Source organism: Lucilia cuprina, chromosome 4, assembly GCF_022045245.1.
Source record: "Lucilia cuprina isolate Lc7/37 chromosome 4, ASM2204524v1, whole genome shotgun sequence".
Lineage (NCBI taxonomy): Eukaryota > Metazoa > Arthropoda > Insecta > Diptera > Calliphoridae > Lucilia > Lucilia cuprina.
Window position 1 is genome coordinate 66341250 of NC_060952.1, and position 26379 is coordinate 66367628.

General features: G+C 29.6%; 1 pseudogene; it reads left to right on the forward strand.

Moving 5' to 3' along the window:
- On the forward strand, window positions 1–26086 carry LOC111688279 (annotated as a pseudogene).
- Window positions 26087–26379: the final 293 nt, after the last annotated feature.

Below are 26379 nucleotides of genomic sequence, written 5' to 3' on the forward strand. Positions count from 1 at the left end.
ATGGAGTCAATAGTGCCAATGGAGATGGAACTATCAATCGGTGGTGAAAAAGCATCCGATTCAGGCATATCCGGATCGGAACTTCGCTATTTCACCATTGAAGACTTGGCCAAATCTACAGCTCCTCTACAGAAAATATGGAAAGTGGAAGCTTCTCAAACAGAGTAAGTGTTTCAAGATTTAGTAAAAAAAGGATTTAGTAAAAAATTATTTTTAATTTCTAATCGAACATCATTGTTTAATGTATGTGTTATCCAATTCCTAGTGAAGAATCATTAGTGAAAAATCTAATTTTTAGTAAAAATCAAATGTTTAGTGAAAATCTATTTTTTTTTTTGCAAATAATAATGGATTTTTAAAAAATCTATTTTTTATAAAATAAACCTATTATTTAGTGAAAAAACATTTAAGCAAAAATAATATTTAAGAAAAATATTAATAAAAAATACAGTTTTGGTTAAAAGTGTATTTAATAATGCATTTGTTTTAGAGCAAAATTTCATTTTATGTAAAAACTAAGATATTACAGCTTTACTCCGAAGCTGTAATTATTGTTCGGCTACAGCATCCGTTAAACTGGGAAAACGTTTATTGGTAAGAAATTTTTTAGTATTCATAAAAGAATACAAATAAATTTTAAGAAAAAAACGCTTTAAAAAAATTTTTTTTAAATACAATTTCTAATGGTAATTTTTTTTAATTACTTAAATCTTTTTTTTTTGAAAAATCAGGTTTTTGTTAAAAAATTACAGCTTTACTTTTGAAGGTGTTAAACTGGAAAAACGTTTATTGGTAAGAAATTTTTACTACTCAGAATAGAATACAAATGAAATGTTTTTTTTGTTAATTTTTTATCTAACTTATGCATAGGAAAGTAGTGGTAAGTATTGGTAAGTATATTTCAATATAGAAAAAGGAATTTGATGTTGCTGAAAAATTGATAACGTCAGTTTCCATTAAGCTTCTTCTTCTTTTGATGTTAAGGTAAAAAAAAACTTTATTGGTAAGAAATATTTTAGTATTCAGAATAGGATACACAAAAAATGATTTTTGTTAATTCGTAACTAGCTTATGTATAGGAAGTAGTGGTAAGTATTGGTAAGTATATTTCAATATAGAAAATAGAATTTGATGTTGCTGTTTTTAAATTAAATGTCAGTTTTCATTAATCTTCTTCATCTATTGATGTTAAGGGTCGATGGTGTTTTGTGTAGACAATGTTTTATTAATTCAATTAGGTACGGAAGATCGTTTTGAATTGTATTGGGTATGATTTCGATTCGATTTAGAATTTCTTGTTATTTTCAGCCGATTTAGTGATGATAATTTGTTCCTTAATTATAGGTGATATTTTCAATTCTCAAATGTTTCCATAATCCTTTGTTAAGGTCTGTTTGATCTCCAAACCTAAAAAAAAACAATATTAATATTTGTTTTGCGAAATTATTATGTAAAATTAATATTTTGTTCATTTAGTTTTAAGTTAACTCAAAATCCTACTGGGTATAGATAAAATAAATTCTATAACTAATTTTCTTTACTTACATACCATTAGAAAGAAGACCATCATAATTATTAACCAGTACTTCGCGATTGTTTCAAAAATTAGGTAGCATCTAGCAATTTCTGATAACTAGCTTGGACTTGAGTTGTTATACAACGACATTTTTGTATATAACGACATTTTTCTATATAAAGAAAAAACAATTAAATAATATTAAAAGTGCATATAAAAAAGAAATTTCAAACAAACTTACGTAGAACTATAAGACGAGAACGAGATTCATCTTACAATATGTTTTCCATTAAAACTTGAGACGTGTTTCTTCACATTCCGTGGTATTACCAACAACAGATACATGAATAATTGGCTCTTTCGGCGGTCTCAATTAATGAGAAGTACAACGCATCATGCGATTCAAGTACATGCTGATCAATAGTCTAGTCCATAGCATAGTCTTTATTGTAGTCTAATCTAAACTCTAGTCTAAAGTCTACTCTATAGTCTATACTGTAGTATATTCTATAGTTTTGTCTATAGTCTAGGCTATAGTCTACTCTGTAGTCTAGTTTATAGTCTATTCTAGACTATAGTCTATTCTAGACTATAGTCTACTCTAGACTGTAGTCTACTCTATACTATAGTCTAGTCAATAGTTCACACGAAGATGATGCGTTAACAAACTTACTCACCCTGAGCACCAAAACGATACCTAAGACATAGATATAGATACCAGAGCACATAGACATCCACCGGCAAACGACTGCCTGATTCTTTATAGGTAATATGATGTTTGTGGAATATTATTTGTACTTTAATTCCATTTGATATTTATAATTTTATATAAATGACAATAATTGGTGACAGCTCATTTGTAGAATTTTTGCTGAAATATTTTGCTTTGTTTGTTTGCTTTCAATCCTTTTGACAACGTTATTTAAAGACAAAATTTATGCTGTTAAATTCGTTTATGTTTTAAAACCAATAATAATACTACACGAAATTAGTTTTATTTTTAAAAACATCAAATTAAATTACAAACAGATTCAAATTTATAAACATTTTTTGTTTAACAAAAATTCGCTTTGATTTATTTATCAGCTGTTTTTGAAATTTTTCCCTGACAGCCAATTCGCCTTCAAGTGCAGGCACACTGTCAAACTACATAAAAAAATATAACCAATTCGCTCGGTATTCTGAATTCGCCGATGACTCTACCTTATAAAAATAATATACCTTGGCACTTATTAGTTTTTCTTATCACTTAAACTTAATGTTTATTATTTTTTGCAACACTTTTCATTAATTTAAAACCCCGAAAATAATTTATATTTTGCAAACGAAAAAAAAAATATTTTTTATTCTTTGACATTTAATTTTAATTAAAACTGAAAAAAGAAAAGTTGTACATTTTCGTATTGAAAATTAAAAAAGTATTTTACATACTTTTTTTCATTTTGCATTAGTGCAGAAAAAAATGACGAAAAGACGTGTTTATAATATGTTTTAAGATAAAATATCTTTTCCAAAAAATAATTAACTAATATTTTCATTCACTAACATATAAAAATACATTTTTTATTTGGTACCTTTTGAACTGCGTTTATTTGTGTGCTTCTACTAATACATTCTCACCAGTTAGGTCTTTGACAGGGGACTTAGGTCCTTGACAATTAGTTTCGCCAATATACTACTAAATGTATATACCCTTCTCACGAAGGTGAAAGGTATAATAACCAATTATGGTTAATAATAACCAAAGTGGCAACACTGGCACTTGTTACGAAGTTCATTTAAGATCGTGTTGCATATACAGTGTCTCTCATAAGTATTCGAATTTAGGTAAACTATGAAAAGAAACCAAATTTAGTAATATATTTTGTGTGCAAAAAAATAAAATAATTTGTTATATGGTTTTAGACAGTCATTAGGTTTGATATCACGCTTTTTAAAACTTGAAAAATTTACATTTACTTAAATTAAATTAGCTTTTTTTTAAAAAAGTCCATAAAATTGTCTCACAAAAGTATACGAATATTTCCTGTATTTGATCATATTATACGAAACACAAATTTTAGAATCGAATGGTTTTTATGCTTAAATGATATATTTTTGCCCCATCTGGTCCACAATTTTTGTGGATATTTACCCTTTTTTATGTAATATAATTAAAAGGTTATTTTTTGCAAAATTTTTAGTATTTTTTCTTTTTTTCTACAGATAAAATCAAAATTTGATATTGGGATTTAATAGACCCCTTGGAGTATCTAAAAATAGTATCTTTTGTTACAAGAATCTGTATTTAAACGATCCAAGATATATTATTGATATCATTATTCTGTCGCTTATTCAATATATTAGAACTTAAGTCCATTTCATAATACAAGAGTCAAACATTTTCGGGGAAAGTTTTCTTGTATATATTCTTTTAGATATCAGCTTTTATATATTTTAAGTTTTCAAGTGTACAACTCCAAAACATGCCTCGAAGAAACACCATTCAATATGGTAGTATCGTTATTTTTATATACCAATGACGTCCAGGCTGCATGCCACTGTATCATTATGGTCAAACTCAAATTATCGATATCAGTTTAAATATTGATTACTATGATCAAAATAAACCAAAAATTTTATACTTACAGTGTTATTGTAATAGGCAACATAAGCGTGAAAGTTACGAATAGTAAAAAATGAAATCTAATGTATAGGATGGCGTTTTGTGAAGGCATGTTTTGGAATTGTATACCGATATAATGTATTGAAAATTTAAAATATATTAGTGCTAGTACATGAATGTACACTAGCCAACTTTGTCGGAAAATATCGACCCTAGTGGTACTTCAGATCCATACAATTCAATTAGAGACAGAAGAACGACACCAAAAATACATCTTGGAACTTTTAAGATCCTTATAACAAAAATTATTATTTTTATATACCTCAAGGGGCCTATTAAATTCCAATATTAAAATTTGGTTTTATTTCTGAAAAAAGAAAAAATGCAAATATGGTCAAAAATTGCCATTTTAATGATATTACATGAAAAGTTGATACAAATGCTCCAAAATTGTGGAACAAATTGGCCAAAAATATACAATTTCGGTTGATAGTAACCCCTTAACACAATTTTAAGTAAAAAACCACTCGTTTATCATTTTTGTGTTTCGTAAAATATGGTGATATATGAAATACAGGAAAAATTCGAATACTTTTGTGAGGCAATTTTATGGATTTATTTTTTAAAAAAAGTTAAATCAATTGAGGTAAATGTAATTTTTCTAAATTTTAAGGAGTGTGATATTATACCTTAGGACTCTCTAGACAATATAACAAATTTAATTATTAATTTCACACACAAAAAATATTATTAAATTATGTTTCTTTTCAAAGTACAACCAAATTCGAATACTTATGTGAGCCACTGTATGTAAGTTGCCAAAAATCTTCGCTTTCACTAAATGGTAATGGTGATGGCAACGATCAAACAAATTTACACTCACATGATTTTTTTCATTGTGTTAGTGAAAAATACATAAATTGAGGTAAATTTGATTGACGTCGGACAAATGTCGGATAACATGTCTGACATTTTTGCGACAGTTCATACAAAAGTCTGTTCAAATAAAAAAGTCTGATTGATGTCGGACGAATGTCTTATAAAATGACCGATAGTTCGTACAAAAGTCCGATAAAATGTCCCACAGTTCGTTCAAAAGTCTGATCAAGTATAAGAAAATGGCCTGACTATTCTCATCAACGTCTGATGAAAACTATTTTTATATACATATATAATTTATATTGGTTTAATTGTAATAATTATGTATAAGCTTCAATAATCATGTGTTTATTCATGACATCTTAAGGGTGCATAAAAAACGATAAAATCTCATTAAATTTATATACGAAAATAGTGTTCATATATATGTACATACATATATTTAAAATTATAAAATTATACCACAAAAAATTATGTAATTTTTTTCTTGTTTCTGTGTATTACCAAAGTTTAAAGAAATTTAAACATTAATCATCACATATGTAGACGTTGTTTACTTGATTTTCAAAAACCATCTTAGAAAATAAAAATAAATTGCCTTTTGAAGTACATTGGGGAAATTTCAAAATATAATCAGGTTTGTGCATGGTTTTTATTAAAAAATTACGAGCAAAAAATATCAGAAAATGTGCAGACCATAGTAGAAAAAAGAAGGTAGTGCCAATCAAAATTTTTTTTATTAAATAAGGTTTTTTGAAGATTCCTTTTCTCTTAATCATTTATGTAGTGTTGCCACAATAATAAAAAAGAAATATTTAGGTTTCTAAGAAATAGTTTAACACAAAAGTGTAATTTATAATTTTGAATAAATATAGAATAATAAAATGCATTAAAATGTGAACATAAAGTGACCAGAAATATATAAAAAATGGGATTTGTTAAAGCAAATTGATTCTATGACTTACTTATGCAAACAAAATATATGTAACAAAATAATCAGATATAAATGGTCATTAAATGAAATTCTTTAAACATTAACACTAACTAGTTAATGCTCTGAACTTGACTATAATATGGACTATACTGTGGTCTATAGTGTGGTCAATAATCTGTACTATAGAATATATAGTCTGAACTATAGCCTAATCTTTGGACTGACTATATTCAAATTGTTTTGACTAGCACTAAAAAGTTCGCACAACCTTCACACGTTTCCTTACATCTAACATCAATAATGGAAATGTTGTGTAGGAGTGCTCGTCCGAAACTCTCCAATCCTGAATTTTGTTTATAAGCTCTTTTGAACATATAGTTATATCTAAAAATTCTTCTCTGATTCTATTGACGAAGGTAACTTTATTACCTAAGTACGATGTCATCAAGTCAGTAGTATTAAGGAAATCCATGAAGGCTTGTCCTCCGCGATTGATGTTAGTACTACCCCAAGATACATGGTAGGAGTTGGCATCACAACCTATTACAATTTTCTTATTTTTCCTTTGTGCCTCTTCGACCAGCTTCACGTTGGTGGTAGTGTTGGAGAATCAAAACAGATGCAAGATATATGTTGCCATGACCTTGCTTCAGCACCGTTGCATCCGATGTGGATAATCCTGTTAAAGGGAGAAAACATAAGTTCTTGTGCAATATGATACAATTGCTAGAAGCAATATCGCATAACAGACTAGATGCCATATCTAGTGGCCAACCTACCTATTGACCTACAGACCTCAGAAACCCCAAATAAATTGGAAAACTATTGTTCTTGTTTCCCTAACAAGATGACGAACTGGTTAAAGTATAAAATGTATGTCAGCTCACACTTGCCACAAAACATTTCCTTGAAAAATGACCATCAAATACAATTCGCTGTCGATATATTTACGGATATCTTACAAGATGCTGTCAAAGATTCTACACCCCCAGTCACCTTGGAATACTACAAAAATTCGAAACATTGAGTCTCTAATTAAATAACAAAGAGAACACTGAGGCGACAATGGCAACAATCGCGATCTCCAAACATAAAGAATAAACAGTGCCAAAGAAGACTTCACATCGCCTTTAAAAATACTAAGGAATCTAATCTGAGAAATTATCTCAAAAACTTAGACCCTACTAAGAAAACAGAATATAGTCTCTGGAAAGCTGTTAAACATATGCAATGCCCTATTGCATATGAGTCACCCATACCCCTAGAGAATGGTCAATGGGCAAAAAATACGTCAGAAAAACTTGAAGCATTCGCCAATCACTTGGAGAATGTGTTTACTGAAAATGATACAGATTGTTCTATTAGCATTATAAATAATGTGGTTCCACGCCCAATAAAATTTCGGTTCTCTACCGTGAAGACGACAATCAAAGGTCTAAGGCAGGACAATCACCTAATATAGATAAAATTACGATGATAAGTAACCTGCCCAATTCAGCACTGAGAATTATTTTGTTCATCTTTAACTCGATGCTAAATTAAAGTCAGCTCAAATGTACTGGCTAATTGGACCACGGGCAGCTCTAGACTTGGAATACAAAGTGCTTTTGTACAAAACAGTTATAAAACTAATATGTATATACGGCATTCAACTGTGGGAAACAGCCTCCTCATCTAATGTTGAAAAATTACAAAGAAATCAGTCAGCACTGTTAAGGTCAATAACAGGTGCTCCGTGGTACATTCGCAATAGTAATATTCATAGGGATCTCAATGTCCCCATAATACGCGAGGAGATCAAAATCTCTTGTTTAACCTACTTGTCGAAACTAATGGATGACCCAAATGCCCTTGCCAGGGAGTTCCTGTCATTTGAGGGTCATAGACGACTGAGAAGAACGGAAACATTTTAACGATTAATCGCTCGAATAAATGAAAATATTTGAGATAAAAATTAATAGAATTGAAGTAGTGGAAAACTGTATTTTTATACCCTCTACCACCATCAGTGGTGATAGAGGGTATATATCAATTTGTCATTCCGTTTGTAACACTAAGAAATATTCATCTAAGACCCAACAAAGTATATATATTCTTGATCCTTATGAAATTCTGAGTCGATCTAGATATGTCCGTCTGTCTTTCTGTATAAAACACGCTCACGTTAAAACAAAGCAATGAAACTCCACAAAATTCACACAAAATATTCATTGTTATCCTAAGCAGTTTGGTATTGAAAATCAGCAAAATCGGTGAAATAGTTTCAGTGTTATGAGTAAAAATTTAAGACAACCTCAAAAAAATGGCGATTTTTCACATATTTATTTGTACTTTTTACAAAAACTACTGCAGATAAATTGATGAATTTTATCAGAGATACACCAATATATGCCAGAATCAACATTATTAAAAATCGGAAAAATCGGTTCATAATTTCATATACCTCCCATACAAATGTTCATATTCCCGGAAAATGTGTTTTTTGTTAATAACTTCCGTTACAATGTCGATATCTTCACAAAATTTTACAATTTAAAGTTTTACGTCAATACAATTCATATCAACGAAAAAAATTTTCCATCGGTCCACAATTGGTCATAGCTCCCATACAAGGTCCCCTCCCGAAAATCACTTAAACGCACACAAATCATTACTAAATTCAGATATCGATATTAAATTTGGTACAAGTATTGCTCTTATATACAGAAATATTACAATGAAAGATTTTTTCGATCGGTCCAGATTTGGTCATAGCTCCCATACAAGGACCCCTCCCGAAAATCACTTAAACGCACATAACTCATTACAAAATTAAGATATCGATATTAAATTTGGTACAATTATTGCTCTTATACAAGAAATATTACAATGAAAGGTTTTTCGATCGATCCATATTTGGTCATAGCTCCCATACAAGGTCCCCTCCCGAAAATCACTTAAACGCACATAACTCATTACTTAATTAAGATATGGATATTAAATTTGGTTCAAGTATTGCTCTTATATACAAAAAATATAACCATGAAAGTTTCTTTGGATCGGTCCATAATTGGTCATATCTCCCATACAAGGTCCCCCCCCGAAAATCAGTTAAACGCGCATAACTCCTTACGAAATTAAGATATCGATATTAAATTTGGTACAAGTTATATACTTATATATATATATATGTATATATATATAATATTATATATATATATATATATATATATATATATATATATATATAATATATATATATATATAAATAATATATATATATATATATATATATTATATATATATATATATATATATATATATATATATATATATATATATATATATATATACATATATATAATAAGTATATAACTTGTACCAAATTTAATATCGATATCTTAATTTCGTAAGGAGTTATGCGCGTTATATATATTATATATATATATATATATATATATATATATAATATATATATATATATATATATATATATATATATTATATTATAATATATATATATACAGTTGTGTGAAAAATAATAGAGCCACCTTTAAGTCCTAATGTCAATACTTAAAAATTTAGACAGATAATAATTTTCTTTCAACTTTTTTGTTGTTTTTTATTAGGTTTTTATTATAGTATAAAAAAAAACATAAATTAAATATTTGAATTCATTGTTCTTAAAAATTAAATAAGAAAAAGTTCGGTATATACATTAATTTTCTCCGTGAAAAAAAATAGAGCCATCTAAACAAACCTCCTAAAATTATTAAAAAGATAAAGAAGATAATATTTTAAATAAAATAATGGCTTACACAACTGCTTATACTGCCTTAGTACTTTGTAGAACTGCCTTTATTTTTTTATACTGCGAAGCAGCGCTTCGGCATAGAATCCACTAACTTTTGACAAGTCGTGACAGGAATATTCTTCCATGCAGTCTCAACCATTGTCCACAACTCATCTTTATTTGATGGATTCTTTCCTCTAAGAGATCTTTTAACCTCGCCCCACAAGTTTTCGATGGGATTTAGGTCTGGTGACTGAGAAGGCCATCCCAAAACCTTCACATGGTTATCCCTGAACCATGCCTTTGCCAACTTCGACGAATGTTTTGGATCATTGTCCTGTTGAAATATCCATTCAAGCGGCATTTCCCACTCAGCATAAGGCATCATGACTTCTTTTAAAATATTAGTATAAATTTTTGCATCCATTGTATCCTGTATGCGATATAAAGGTCCAACTCCATAATAGGAAAAGCATCCCCATACCATAATATTACCCCCCCTCCATGTTTAACGGTTTTAACGGTATATTGAGGGTTAAATTCTTTATTTTTGGGTCTCCGGACTAGAAGAGAACTTCGATCCGAATTAAATAAATTTACTTTGGTCTCATCCGACCACAAAATATTGCGCCATTTAGATACGGACCAATTTACGTGTTCCTTTGCGAATTCTAGTCTTTGTTTTATGTTGCGCTTTGATAGATAAGGCACTTTACGTGCACTTCTTGCTTTTAAATTATTTTTAAGGAGCATATGCCGTATTGTAGAAGTATCCATATCAAGTTGATATTGTTTTATAAGAGCGGATGACGTCACAAAGGGATCCCGTTTTACATGACGCAGTATTTTTCGTTTTAAAGTCTCAGATATTTTGGTTTTTCTTCTTCTCTCTTTTTTCTTGTTTCTCTTTATATACTTTATAGCATTTTCTACCATTTTCTTTGAACATCCAATAAATTCAGCTATTTTTCTTTGAGATTTACCTTCTTGATGAAGCTTTTTTATCAATTTTCGGGACTCCACGCTACAATGTTTTCCTCTGCCCATTCTGCTGAGTAATTTTTCAATATTTTTTTAATTAAAATAGAAATAAGATAGTCTGCCTTTTTACTCACCTTTTCAAAAAAAAAAAAATATTAAAGAAGTTGTTTTTTAATTTGATATTCTATTTTACTTTAAAGTTGGTGTAGGAACTTAACTCGTTCTTAAAACACTTTAGTTTTACAATTTTATTATTATACAAAAACTTTTCCTGTTATTGTTTGATTTAAAAATATTTAATTTTTCATTATAAATAAAATTCTTAAACAATTAACATTAATATTAAAATATAAAAAATTTAATAATTGTTCCTACATCAATTGGCGATCCTGCCTAACGAATAATTGTTTTTATATAATATTGCGGAGCTAAATAACCATACATATTTGGTGTTTATAAACTATAAAATCAAATATATAATAATATCTTTCACACTGGAAAGTAGATGTAGGAACTTAACTCGTTCTTAAAACACTTTAGTTTTACAATTTTATTATTATACAAAAACTTTTCCTGTTATTGTTTGATTTAAAAATATTTAATTTTTCATTATAAATATAAATTCTTAAACAATTAACATTAATATTAAAATATAAAAAATTTAATAATTGTTCCTACAGTTGGCTCTATTTTATTTCACACTTGTTTTTCTTCTTCAATTTACATACAAACACTTATATAGTTATAAATGCTGCTTCATTTACAGAAAAAATAACGGGATTACAATAAGAAAGAGACATTCTAAAAATGCATAAAAAATTTTTTTTCTAAAAACATTTTGTACACGTTAAAAAAACTTAAATTTATAGAACAACAAGTGGCTCTATTATTTTTCACATAACTGTATATATACAGAAATATTACTAATAATTTTTTTTCCTTCGGTCCATAACTGGTCATAGCTCCCATACAAGGTCCCCCTCCCGAAAATAACTTAAACACACAAAACTCATTACTAAATTAAGATATCCATATAAAGTTTGGCACAAGTTGTTCATATACAGAAAAATGATATTGTGAAATGTTTTTCCGATCCGTCAATAATTGTTCAGAGCTCATATAACGTCCCTTTAAAAAAAACACTCACATACAAGGTTCCCTTCCGAAAATCAGAAAAAACGCACATAACTCATAACCAAATATTTATATCCATACATTTAGCAAAACACTATAAATTTGTTTTACAAACGACCAAATGGTCATAGCTCTCATACTAGGTCCAGAAAATCACTTAGATTCACAATATTTATTACCAAGTAATGATATAGGTAAAGAGTTCTGAAATTTTGCCTTTATATACATAATTGGACATAGCTCCTATACAAAGTTCTTTTACCAAAATTTCTTAAACGCACATTACTTATTACCAAATAAAGCTATTGATACATAATTTGGCAAAAATATTAGTTTTGTACACAAAAATTCTATTTCTCCTATACTAGGTCCAGCCCCTAAAAGCGCTTTAACCGTATTTAAAGAGCATTATCAATTAGTGTTGAAAAAAATTTTATGTAGATCAAAATTATATATGTATTTGTATTTTGAAAATCTCTAAATGACATGCATACATGCAAATTACTAAATTAATAATGTTCAGTAAATCTTGGAATTGTAATAGATTAAACTTTTGGGATTTTTTCTATTAAAGACATGAGAAAACTTATTTCTACAAATATTTGATCAATTAGAAAAGTTATAACATAGAAGTAACTGGTGGAGGGTATTTAAGATTCGGCACAGCCGAATATAGCACTCTAACTTGTTTTTTTTGTTATTAGAAGAAAAATATTGTAAAAAAGAAATAATTATTAGAACAACATACATTCATATGGCTTTTATTCGATTAACTGAATAATTTTGAATTATCCGATTATTAACCGGCCAACTTAAAACCCCAAATAATTATTTGTCGAATAAACCGAATAAGATAAAAACCCGAATAATTGAATACTCTAGTAGTTATTTACCTATGCTATTACTCACCTGTTTCACCATTTGCTCTACTTCATCCTTTATGGGATTTGCTATAATGGTGTTGTTATTATCATCTGAGGATTCAGAGTCGGAACCCTCACCTATATTTAAAGGCTGAGACAGCTTAGAGCATTCTCCGAGAACATACTTCTCTTTCAACCCTATGTTTTTGCCAATGACATACTGTACACATTATCCGCCACGGAGGCTAAGGTACCCACCTCCGTAGTGTATTTTGCTCACGATTGCAGGATGACGACGACACGGGACTCGCGAGTGGATCAACACTTGCCGCCGGTACTGGGCTATTTAGGCCCCGCACCGTAACTTTCATCTTTTTATTTTCAATGTTGTTTTTTCCAGTTTTTTTGTCGCGGAGAATATAATATTCCCAGGTGGTGGACAATCTGCCCTACCTCAGCTTGAGTCAACTAAAACTGGGGGAGGACAGATGGTCCATCACCACCCCCTATCCGCCACCGGAGACGCGCTCGGTAGGAAAAACTGGAAAACTCCCCCGAGTCTAATGAAGTTACTTATAATTCGTAAGCCAATTTTTTTACTTCAGAAAATGTACAGACTATTCTCTTTCATGTCTAAAGAATAATAGACGAATAAGAAAACAAATTGTCCTCCGCCAATGTGCAGATTAGTCTCATAATTGGCGTAACACTGAAACTCCCTTTCGATAATATGCGGACAAGTGTTAATCGTTTCATATTTCAGTAAATGTGCAGTAATATGCCGATTTTTCTGTAAAATGTGTAAGGGAAATTTAGAAATTCGTTAAATATTCTGATAAAGTATAAGAATTATTTCAGAAAATTTCTGACATCAGACATGTATGAACAATTGTTTACTGGGTAAATGAAATAGATATAGAATAGCAAATAGATATAAACTCATAGTGAATTTATTTTAAATTTTGCTCTAAAAATAGTAACATGCTTGCTCGATTATGCAATTATTTTTCAAACAATTCTCTTCAGCGTCATAGAATGATATGCCGGCGAAGGATAAGAAGAATTCAAACAACGAAACATATCCTAATTCTTCTTTCCTAACATGCAAAAGTAAAATTCTGAATATTATGGCGTTATATATTGTAACTAGCAACACAAGTTTTTGAATATAAGAGACTGAAATTCAAAATAATATTTTAAGAATCGTTCATGAACATTTTTTGTGCAAGTTAGTCTTAACCATAGAAAAGGTATACATAGAACTGAAACTGAGAATGACAAAACCTAAGTCTGCTGTCAAAAACCTAAGTCGTGAGAATGTATTAGTTGAAAAATATGTTACCCAACAAACACAAACTCTTTCGTTTAAAAAGTTTTTATATTTTTGTTTGACATTATATTTCGATATTTTATGAAATAATGTTTTGAATTAGCCATTTTTATTCAATATCAGTTGACCAATGTAAGAAACATCTTCTTTAAAAATTATTCTTAATTTTAAATAAACTCTTTGTGTTTGCTGGGTTGAGTCAATATTGACACTTAAAAATTATATTAAAAAAATAAAAACGATTGAAAAATTTGTTTTTTTCTGAAAATGTTTTCAATAATTTTATAGGAAAAACATAACTTTTAGCAGTGTTTATTACAGCAGCAGGGGCTATTTTGCCAAAGGAATTGTGCTAATGCTAAAATTAACGCTTGATATGAACGATTATTGTTAATTTCAAAGCAGCCTAAATGCAGTCAAAATACACCCTACACCACACTAATGGGAACGGAATTTTGTTTATGTCTTAAAGTTTGTAACACCTGCGTCGATGTAATGATGTAATCCGTCCATAAATTAGCCTATTGAACATTTTTTGTAAGCGGTACATGCTATACAAGAATAGGGTATTTATAAAATTAGGCTCAACAAATTTTATATATACGAAATTTTGATTACATATTGTTGTAATGAGTAGTACATTCATTAATTAAGCAAACATCAATCTCTTGAATATAACTTCTACATTAAAAAATACTAAATAACTTATTGCTACTTACTCGCAATGTGGTAGGGTATGATGTATTCGGATACATTCTGTACTTTCATATTTTTGTTATTTTATGTAAACAAAAATAAAAATACTCATACAATTGTATTAAATTCACACAGAACCTGTACATGTGAGAGAGTAATATTTCTTACTCTCAGTAACACTTCTATTTATTTTTCTATGGTCTTAACTTTGATGAAGGAAGTTTGAAGAATAACTTCTGTATGTCGCGGAAAACATTTTACAACCTTTAGATATATTTAGGAAGAATGAACAAGAAGGACACAAACTTCAAAAAAGCAAATACAATGTTTGAATATAAAGTTTGTATGCTTTAAGCTATGTTAGTAATTTATTCCAGCAATCATTGAGGAAGAAGAAGTATAAATTTCATTTTTATTTAGATTTTGCGAAGGCAACATTATTTTTTTACCGCATAGCGTGTGAGTTTTTTTCACTAACACATTCAAAAAATCCTGTGTGTGTAAATTTGTTTTATCATTGCCATTGTTCGGCATTTCAAAATCAATGTCACGTGTAACTATAGAGGACTATGTAAGCGGATTTAAGGTATATAAAGTATATGTATATGTGAAACTAAAATTTCTATTTATACTATTGGAGATTCAGCTTTTAGATTTTCTTAGAATCTAATAAAGCCATTTCCTTTTAATGCCGACAATGACATTCGAAGAAAAAATTGAATTACCTTCAAAACATCAAAGAGTAGTAAAAGTCCCTTTGATCATTTAAAAGCTCTATTCCATCGTGTAGGAAAAGGAAATGACAATAAAAAACATAATACCAACCTTATTAATTTTTTTAAATGAACATAACGATAATGTCACCAATAAATGACTAAAATATAATAACCTTCGTAAAAATCTGCAAAATCAAATACTGCAAATAGTGCATGACACTCAGTTTATATGGTAAGTATTGTTATATATAACTTTTTTGAAAACGTTGCCCAGCAGTTCGACAAAGAGTCAATGCATACGAAAAAGACAGTAATTTCCACTAATAGTTAACCACCTGGATGACTCCAATTCGTATATTTTTGTCTTTCGTCACAAATAAACTCTTTGTAATCGAGAATGAAGAAGGTCGTCACTTTAGTGTCCCCTTTGTAAGCGAGAGCAAAGGCAGTCGTCTCTTTACTGTCTCCAAGTAATCTAGAGATTAGACTCTTAAAAGTTGTTTTCATTTTATTGAACTTCCGAAAGTAGAAATTTTACCTATCTTTTAGGGAAATGATTGTTACTTTCTACTAATATGCCATCTTACCACTTATCAGTTTGACGGCTGGGTGGTTAATTTCCTTATCTTTTATATGTAAAATTTGTTATTAAATAGAAATTGTGTGATAAGGGTATATTTTTGTGTTTTTGAACTTTAAAAGTTTAAGCATCAACATAAATTATAAACAGATTTAAATTTATAAACATTTTTTGCTTAATGCAAATGCGCTTTGATTTATTTGTCAGCTGTTTTTGAAATTTTTCCCTGAGAGCCAATTCGTCTTCAAGTGCAGGCACAATGCCATACATACATATAAAAAAATATAACGAATTCGCTTGTTATACTGAATTCGCCGATGACACTAGCTTATAAAATGAACATACGTTGGTTTATATATTTAATTTAATTAAAATAATACATTTCACTTAGAGCGGGTTTTTGAGTTAGCAATCAATTGCCGATTAATAATCAGATTAGTTAATCTAAAAATAAATTGATTCTGATGTTAATCCCCTTTGATGTTTTTGAGTACAAGATTAAACTACGCAGTGTTGCCATACAAAACAACAAAAAACATCACTGTTTGTTATCAAAACAATGCATGTTTTATAAAAAAGAAGAAGACAATTGCAAATGTAATATGAAAATTAATGAAAACTTAAATTTAAAACAAACAAGTAATATTTCTATATTCGGCTGTGCCGAATCTGTAATACTACCTTTAAACTGTATTACCACCCTCAAACAAATATGAGCTGTATTACCAACATATTACTGCTTTATCTCCTTGTTCTTGTTATACTCTTCACCTTCGTGAGAACAGAATAGCATCCAAACATAAACATAAAATACATAGCTGAATAAAACCAAATACATCCCACACGCACATCTTTATCCAATTCACAGTGTTGTTGTTGCTTTTTTAACAAAGCATGAAAAAAATGTGGCTCTTTTGATGAAATTTTCAGAGGTTGTCTCGGATTTTTGCTCATATCTCCGTTATTTATAGACCGATTTTGCTGATTTTAAATAGCGATCTTCTCGAAAGCATATCTAACTGAATTATTGAAGATTCGGATCTCGCCGAAATCTGGGGACCTCTAAAAACTGATTTCAACAGACAGACGGACATGGCTTAATCGACTCCGCTATCTATAAGGATCCAGAATATATACTTTATGGGGTCGGAAAATTATATTATAGAAATTACAAACGGAATGACAAACTTATATATACCCTTATCACGAAGGTGAAGGGTATAAGAAATATATAGTGAAGTCCCCATAATTAATACTTATCGATAAATCAAACATTTTAATGTTTATTTTAATAAAAAATTGTATTATTTTTTTTGAATCAGCTGTTTACACTTTTGCATTTCTTGCACATGTTTAAACCACCTCCATTTTATTTGCTTAAACTAGCAAATAAAATTAGGTGATTGAGTATTCAAAAACAACTTTCGAAGATTAATTTTAATTTAATCCCTAATCCTTCACCTAAATATTGGCCCTTATTTACTGAAAATCATATCACAATGTTTACAAGAACTCGATATAAGGAATTTTGAAATATATTTGTCGAATTATACAGATAACTAAATTCAATTCAAATTAATACAAATAAAAATATGGATTAATAGAAGTATCGAAACTGAAGCGGTTATCAAACAAAAAATTTTATTCCCTTCACACAGACGAGCTCTGAGAAAAAAAAAACACTTGTGAGAACTAAACGCACTCACAAAACTTCAGATTTTCTTCGCGAAATTATAAGGATATTAGCACTTAATAGTTTTTCTAATCTCTTAAACTTAATGTTTATAATTTTTTGCGACAGTGGCCTCCGGTAGGTTAGTATTCTAGTCTGGTAGACCGGAGGTGGTGGGTTCGATTCCCACCTGTGGCACTGGGTAAGGAGCGCACAACAGGTCCGATAAATGCCTAGGTGAATTTCTTTGGATTTGATGTGTATACATCCACCTTTCAAACTAACTTGCGATACTTTTAAACTATTTAAAACCCCGAAAAGAAAAGTTGTAAATTTTCTTATCGAAAATTAGAAAAGTATTTTCAATACTTTTTCTCATTTTCTATAGTGCTCAAAGAAGTAACAAAAGGACGTGTTTATAATAAAATACCATTAATAGCACACAAAAAATAACGTCCAAAAATTAATTTTTTATTTCAACAACTGTGTTTATGTTTGTGCTTCTGCTAATACATTCTCACCAGTTACTACTATATAATAAATACTATAAAATATATTTATTATCTGTAACAAATAGTTTGACGATTTAATGACGATTCCCAAAATATCTATAGTTAGTTAGATAGTTAGTTAGTGAGATAGTTATTTAGTTAGTGAGTTAGTTAGTTATTTAGTAAAATCAAATTTGTAAACAAAATCTTGCGCATTGCGATAAGTCTCATTTTTCGCTTGTCTCTATTTGACTCCTGCTGTAGTGATGTTTTCTTGTATAACTCTATATAAAAATACAGATTTTAGGATTTATCTCATGATACAACCATAGAAAGATGGAATCAGTAGGAAGAGTTGTCAATTCTCTGCCCTTGTTAAGTCAAAAGCGAAGAACTAAGAAGAGAAAAACACTGAACACTAAGAAGTGAAACGCTGTCAAAACTTACCTAAGTATACTGTCAGTAGGTACCTAACTCTAAGAATGTATTAGTAGAAGTCTCAAGCCAACATATTTGCAAAAAATCGTGTTTAAAAATACTGAAAAAATTATTATATATAAATTTATATTTGATTTATATAGATTTCTTTAAATATTTTGCAACATAATTTATCTATAAACAATATATATGGAAGTATATTTACTTTTTAATCTGTAATATTGAAATAATAAATAATTTAGCTTGAAGTTTTTCTCTTGTACCATACGAAAACTTACAACATTGTTTTTTTTCAGTTTTAATTTCAACAACAAAAATTAAATGTCAAAAAAAAATATAAAAAAATATTGTTTTAGTTTGTAAAAAATTTAATCTTTTCGGGCTTTAAATATATTAAAAGTGTGCAAAAAATAAAAAAAATATAACGTTAAGTGATAAAAAATATTTTCAAGTGCAATAAGCTATTTTTTAAATTTGTTGACAATTAGAAACTAGAAAAAACCAAGTTGTAAATATAAGTATTGAAAATGGAAAGTAAATATAAAATAAACATAATGTTGTGTAAATACGTGAAAAACAAATTAAAAAATGTATTTATTAAATCTTTACAGATCAAAAAAATCTGTGAAAGTATAAATTTAAATGCTCTATATTTTTCCTAAAATTTTTAAGTACGTTTTTAAGCAAATATGTAGGTTTGGAATCAATGGTGAAAGTTTTCAGAGTTACAAAACTTATACAAAAATTCTACCAATGCATTATTAGAGTTAGGTACCGAATGACAACTCCTTAGGTACCAACTGACAAGCCCAATTTATGTTCATTGGCTAAAACAGTAGAGGGTTAATGTTAGTAAAATATCATAAAAATATTTATTTCATTCGATCGTAATATTTAAATTGTTTTTACTAAAATTATCATTGTACTACACAATATTAAAAAATATTGAGCATTTTTACCATTGTCCCTGTATAATATTAAGTTAGTATGTTAATAAAATATTGGTTCAGTGAGTAGGCCCTTAATAAAAAATTAAACAAAGCCTAATAAACGAAATAAAGACCAATAAGTACGAATTTTATTACAAAAATACCAATTGCAAAACGGTAAGGTACCAAAAAGAACCTTTTGTAGAACGAAAAAGTACCAATAAGTCCCCTTTTATACGATCTTACCTAATCAAGGCCCTTCATGCTAAATTCCATGTTTCTAGGTTCAATAGTATAGTCATGCTTGGGCGACCATATAATGCCCTAGTTTGTATAGGGGCTAGGGTGAAATAAGGGTCTATCATTACGAAATCTGCACTGAACAGTGGGGCAGAATGGAAATTTTTTGGAAATAAATCTGGCATTTCTAAACGGCTGATCCGATCGGGATAAAATTTGGCGTGAGCGTAGCCAAGGAGTATTCGAGTTTAAGTTTTGAAGATGAACCCCGCAGATGCCCCAGGGACGGAGCTGTGGCGGCTCAAAGTAGGGTACCTACGACATGTAAAATTTTTAAACTCGTACTACTACTTATCTCTTATAATATCCGAGTTATAGGTATTTAAAATTTTAGTGATACAAAATTTACCATACCTTGGTCCGCCTTTTTTTGAATACCGGGCGTAATTTTGGACCAAATGGACTCAAAGTTAGACAACAAAATTTCCAATAATATACAAAAAATTCAGATCAATATCATTTACAGATCCAAAAATATACGTTTTTTAATTTAAAAATTCAAAAAATTTTAGATTTTTGCCGTTTTTTTGCCCAAAATGTGTCTTAACTCTTTTATTAATAAAATAAAATTTTCTTTAAGAACATATAACAATTTTATAGTTTTCTAAAAGGTATCTTTATTTTTTGAAAATGTTGCCACTGCGTCCTTCCGAATATGATCAGAAAACTGAAAGCTGTTTTGGAAACCTCAATATGTTTTCTATTTACTCCAAAAGTATTTTCCCAGCCCTGAAAGAAATGTGGACCCTATGGGCAAAAATGTAAAAATCTAATTTTTGGGATTTTCATTCCTATTTTTGGGAATTGCGAGATGCTCTTTGACCTTTTCAATTTTTTTTTGCATTTTCTTATTTGAAATGGCAAATTTAACAAGCGTTGAAGATTTCATTGAGTTTTGTTCATAAATAAAGATTTTGTCATATATTACATATTTGTTAAATTTCTAAAACTATGATTTATATAAAAATTTTAATAGGGTCGCAGATAGCTACAACAATTTAGTCCATATTTATCCCTTAATATCTTTTTTAGTTAGATATGGAAATTCTCGACCCTTTACAAAAAATTTCAAGCCAATATCTCAATTACATTCAAAAATATGTTCATTTAAACCTGTGTCCTTTAATTTCATCTTTTTCATATTTTAGTATTAAGTATGACAGAACATACATTTTGTGTTGAATAAAATATTTGGACAATTTTTTAAATTCCCGCCCACCGAAATATAAATACAATTTAATACAATATCATCAGTTAGTATAATAGCTTTTTTTATTTGAACTGTTTATCTTAAACATAATACAATTAATTCTTACAACCTACTTATATAGTTAATTCCTAACACTACTTATTTTCTATAAAATAATCTGTCATATCGGTATACATATCCAGAAGGTAATATAAGTCCTTTAAATCTTCCTCGTTTTGAGATGATAGAGTTTCATAACAAATCCATCTTTTTCGCATAGTTGAAAGAACAGGATCAGAAGATAGAAGTAAACTATTAAAAATATCTTCATTCTGTGATTGCCTGGAGCATTTTCTTGAGCTGAAAAGTTGAACATGCTTCAAATCACGATTCCTCGCTTCTTGGGCTTTTTCTGTTAACTCTCCAAGTGGAAGAATATTCGATTCAATTATTATTTGACCATGACACAATACTTTGTGTACTGTTGGTTTTTACTATTTAGTGCCATTAAAATAGTGTTAACTCTTCGAAGCAATTCCTTGTCGATTCCAGTTATTTTTAAAGTAATTTCAAAATCACGAAAAAACCTTCTCGCCGTATTACCGTCATTTGTACTACCGCAACTTGGAAGTGGTTTGTCGATGTTTAATCCCATCTGAACTTTAAATTCTTCTTGGATTCTGCTTTTTTCCGCAGCTCTCAGTTCTTTCAAGAGATTCTCTGGCACACTTCTATATTTGAGGTCGTATGCCATGTGTAAAAAGTAATCCAAAAATCGTATTCTGGCATGAAGTGGCGAAATTCCGAAAGACAGAACTTCTTCATTAATACTTCTGCTTTTGTTTATATTTGAGAATTGCGACTTTTTCTCATTACATATTGAGCATCTCCAGAAGGAAGAAGTTTCTGTTATGGCATTGCTGACCTTTCCATCAATCATTGTTAAGCTTAGCTGATATGATACGTTAATAGAGAATTCCTTTATTTTTATGCAAATGGGCTCCAGTGCATTTATTTCATCTTTTAAATATTCCACTAAATCTTTTGATGTTTTCTTTGACTCCTTTATATATTAAAATCCAATGGGTCTACAAAAATTATTGAACACGGAGTTGTATTGATCCATATATCTTCAAATGAATTTCCGATGCTTGACGATGATGGATTAAGGGAATATGAACGAATTCGTAATGGCACTAATGATGACATAAATACACTTTTGTAGTCTGCCACAAGCTTGTTTGTATTCTGGAAGTGCTGATAAACCGTCACATCCCCACTTACACATTAAGCCAACATCACATTTATGAATTTTCCTTAGTTGGTCTTCTGAAAAGTCTGACACAATTCTTGATGCTGTGTTTTCGAGCAAAGATGATATATCAATACAAGTTCCACATCATTAACAGTAATAGGTGATGGTAGGATAGTTTGTTTTTTTCCTGGATCGCCTTGTATGATGGTAATATATTGTGTCCTTTTTATGCAGAGCTTTCCTTAATATTTGGTACTTATTTCGACTGAGACCCAGTTCCAACATAAGCGCTATTGCTTCCTCTTCAGTAAAATTTGATTGTGATGTTGGAGTTGGTATATCTTCCACAATTCGCTTAAGTCGTTTTGGTGATGCATTAGGAAGAATAGTTGCAATATGTACGGCATCCATAGGTTGGTTTTCCTTTTTCAGCATTTCGTTAAATGTATCAGCAATTTCTTCGTATGACTTGCAAGGCGCTCCTGCTGATGTGTTGTAAGTTGAGATTTCCGTAGTAGTTTCCATCCAACTACGGAATTTTAATCGAAATTTCTTTTGATTTCCATTCACAGACTTACTTTTTACATCAAAAAGTTTTCAATTTTTGATATGCCTGTTTTGTATAATTTGAAATGTCTTCAATTCTTTCTGGCCCTTTTGAAGATACACTCCATAAAACGGAACACAACTCTTCGTACTTTAATGTAATCTTCATTGTAGATTTATTAAATACCAATTCTTGTCATTTCCGATACAGGTATTCTAAAAAATTACGATTTTACGATTTTAGGACTATATTACTATAACCTGAAATTATCATCACCTGTATATTTTTACCTACATGATCATAAACGAAATAGAACTAAATGATCTGTCGAAAAAATTGAGGTAAAAAATAGTTATAAATTTCTGAAAATTTAAGCATAATAGGACCTTTCAATTATAAGGATAAGCAAACAAATAGAAAATAGGTAAATATAAGATTTAAACATGTTCTGTCATATTTAATACTAAAATATGAAAAATATGAAATTAAAGGATACAGGTTTAAATGAACATATTTTTGAATGTAATTGAGATATTGGCTTGAAATTTTTTGCGAAGGGTCGAGAATTTCCATATCTAACTAAAAAAGATATTAAGGGATAAATTTGGACTAAATTGTTGTAGCTATCTGCGACCCTATTTTTGTCAAATAGTTTTAGAAATTTAACAAATATGTAATGTATGACAAAATCTTTATTTATGAACAAAACTCAATAAAATCTTCAACGCTTGTTAAATTTGATTTTAGCTATATTAGAATATTTATTTTCTCTTCCTCCTTCTCTTTGCAGGTCCTACGGCAATAGTGTTGGCAGGTGCAGCAGTGGGTTTCGGTCGTCCGTATTCTGTCTAGGTTCGGGTAATACATGTAAGTATTGCAAAATTGATAGCTCTTTTAAATAATTATTTCTTATAAACCTTTTTTTTACATATATGCATATAAAAAAATGAGACACTTGTGCAAAATCTGCTGCAAAGTTTTTAGATAACCTAGGCCTGACGTTGCCAACTTTACTTGTTAAATTTTACACCAGAAGTCATTTCCTATAGTAAATAATATTTAAGTTTGATAGTAAAAATATTGTAACCTCATAGTCGCGACTATCGTTTTGTTTAGTGTTTTCGTCGGCACATATGTATATGCTCTGCTTGCGTACATTTCATGTTCGTATATTACTGCTTGCATGGCCTCAATATTGTTGACTTCGAATAATTTGTGTAGGAAAATACTTAAAAACGGTATTTGCATTGTCGTTATCGATAACAATTGACTGTTGTTGACAATAATTTGCAATTTTGTAAAGCGCTTTAAAGTCAATGTCGCGTTGAATCGACTTCGTTTCTGTCGACACGGGATTTGGCGACGACTCTTACAAAACCTTTAAATTGGTGTCGCACAGTGGGGCAGAATCGAAATTTTTTGTAAATGAATCTGGCATTTTTAAACGGCTGATCCGATCGGTATATGATTTATATCAAAATTTTAATAGGGTCGCAGATAGTTATAACAATTTAGTCCATATTTATCCCTTAATATCATTTTAGTTAGATATAGTTAGATATAGAAATTCTCGACCCTTTACAAAAAATTTCAAGCCAAAATCTCAATTACATTCAAAAATATGTTCATTTAAACCTGTGTCCTTTAATTTCATCTATTTCATACTTTAGTATTAAATATGACAGAACATATTTAAATCTTATATTTACCTATTTTCTATTTCTTTGCTTATCCTTAATTAAAGATATTAAGGGATAAATATGGACTAAATTGTTGTAGCTATCTGCGACCCTATTAAAATTTTGATATAAATCATAGTTTTATAGATTTAACAAATATGTATTATAAGACAAAATCTTTATTTATGAACAAAACTCAATGAAATTCTTAACGCTTGTTAAAATTGTTATTTCAAATAAGAAAATGCAATTCCCAAAAATAGGAATGAAAATCCCAAAAATGGGATTTTTTACATTTTTGCCCATAGGGTCCACATTTCTTTCAGGGCTGGGAAAATACTTTTGGAGTTAATAGAAAACATATTGAGGTTTCCAAAACTGCTTTCAGTTTTCTGATCCCAGCTTTTAGGATTTTAGAACATGTCGCCCAAAGTTGAAGTTTTGGTAAAAAATGGGTCATATTCGGAAGGACGCAGTGGCACCATTTTCAAAAAATAGGACAGGTTTTTTTCGCGAAAGCGTTCTGCGGAAAGATGCCTTTTAGAAAACTATAAACTTGTTATATGTTCTTAAAGAAAATTTTATTTTATTAATAAAAGAGTTAAATGTGTCTTGGCAAATAAACGGCAAAAATCTAAAATTTTTTTAAATTTTTAAATTAAAAAACGTATATTTTAGGATCTGTAAATGATATTGATCTGAAATTTTTTGTATATTATTGGAAATTTTGTTGTCTAACTAACAAGAAAAAAAATTGGTTCAAAATTACGCCCGGTATTTAAAAAATGGCGGACCAAAGTGTGGTAAATTTTGTATCACTAAATTTTTAAATGCCTATAACTTGAATATTATAAGAGATAAGTAGTATGTCCAAGCATTTTTTTGCGTGAAAAAAATGGCACGAGTTTAAAAATTGTACATGTCGTAGGTACCCTTCTTTAAGCCTCCATCCCTGGGGCATATGCGGGGTTCATCTTCAAAACTTAAACTCGAATACTCCTTGGCTACGCTCACGCCAAATTTTATACCGATCGGATCAGCCGTTTAGAAATGCCAGATTTATTTCCAAAAAATTTCGATTCTGCCCCACTGTGTGTCGGTAAATTTAATAAAATAAAGTTTGAATTAATTAAAAATTGGGAAAAAAAATAAAAATTACCAACGGAAAGCAATTTAAAACCCTAATGTCGGAACTGGAAAAAAAATCCATGCTTGGCAAAGGGGTTTAGTAGAGGCACAAATCCAACTAATTTTAAAAACGATTGGGAACAAATCGCAGTTAAGTTGAACTCTATTGGCCCACCTATTAGAGATAGCGATGGTTGACAACAGGTAATCAATAAATTTATTTTATTTAATTTTTTTAATGCGCAATATATTTTTAGGTGTGGAGAGATTTTAAATGTAAAGTGAAAATAAAATTGGATCAGAATAAAGCCGAAGTAAACGCAACGGGCGGCGGAACGTTTAAACAATTTTCACTATCACCATTGGAAGAAGCTGCAGCTAACCTAATGCAGTTCCAAAAACAATTAAATCCCGAAGGTGAAGTAAGTACATTGAATTCAAAATACATGTGAAGAAATCGAAAACTTGGTGGAAAATATTTTGGATGAATGATGAACTTCAAATATTAATAACAATCCCAATCAACAATTACCTAATACAAAGAAAAAAATTAAAATTCATAAGAATATTGAACATCAGGAATTATTGGAAAAACACACCGACATGCAAAAAAAATATTCAGTGAAATCTCCAATACTATGACCGATATAAAAAATGCCATGAAAGAGTCAAGTCGGTATCAGCGAAAGCTGTGGGAGATTGAACAAAAAAAATTAAAATGATGGAAAGGCAACACCAAAGAGAC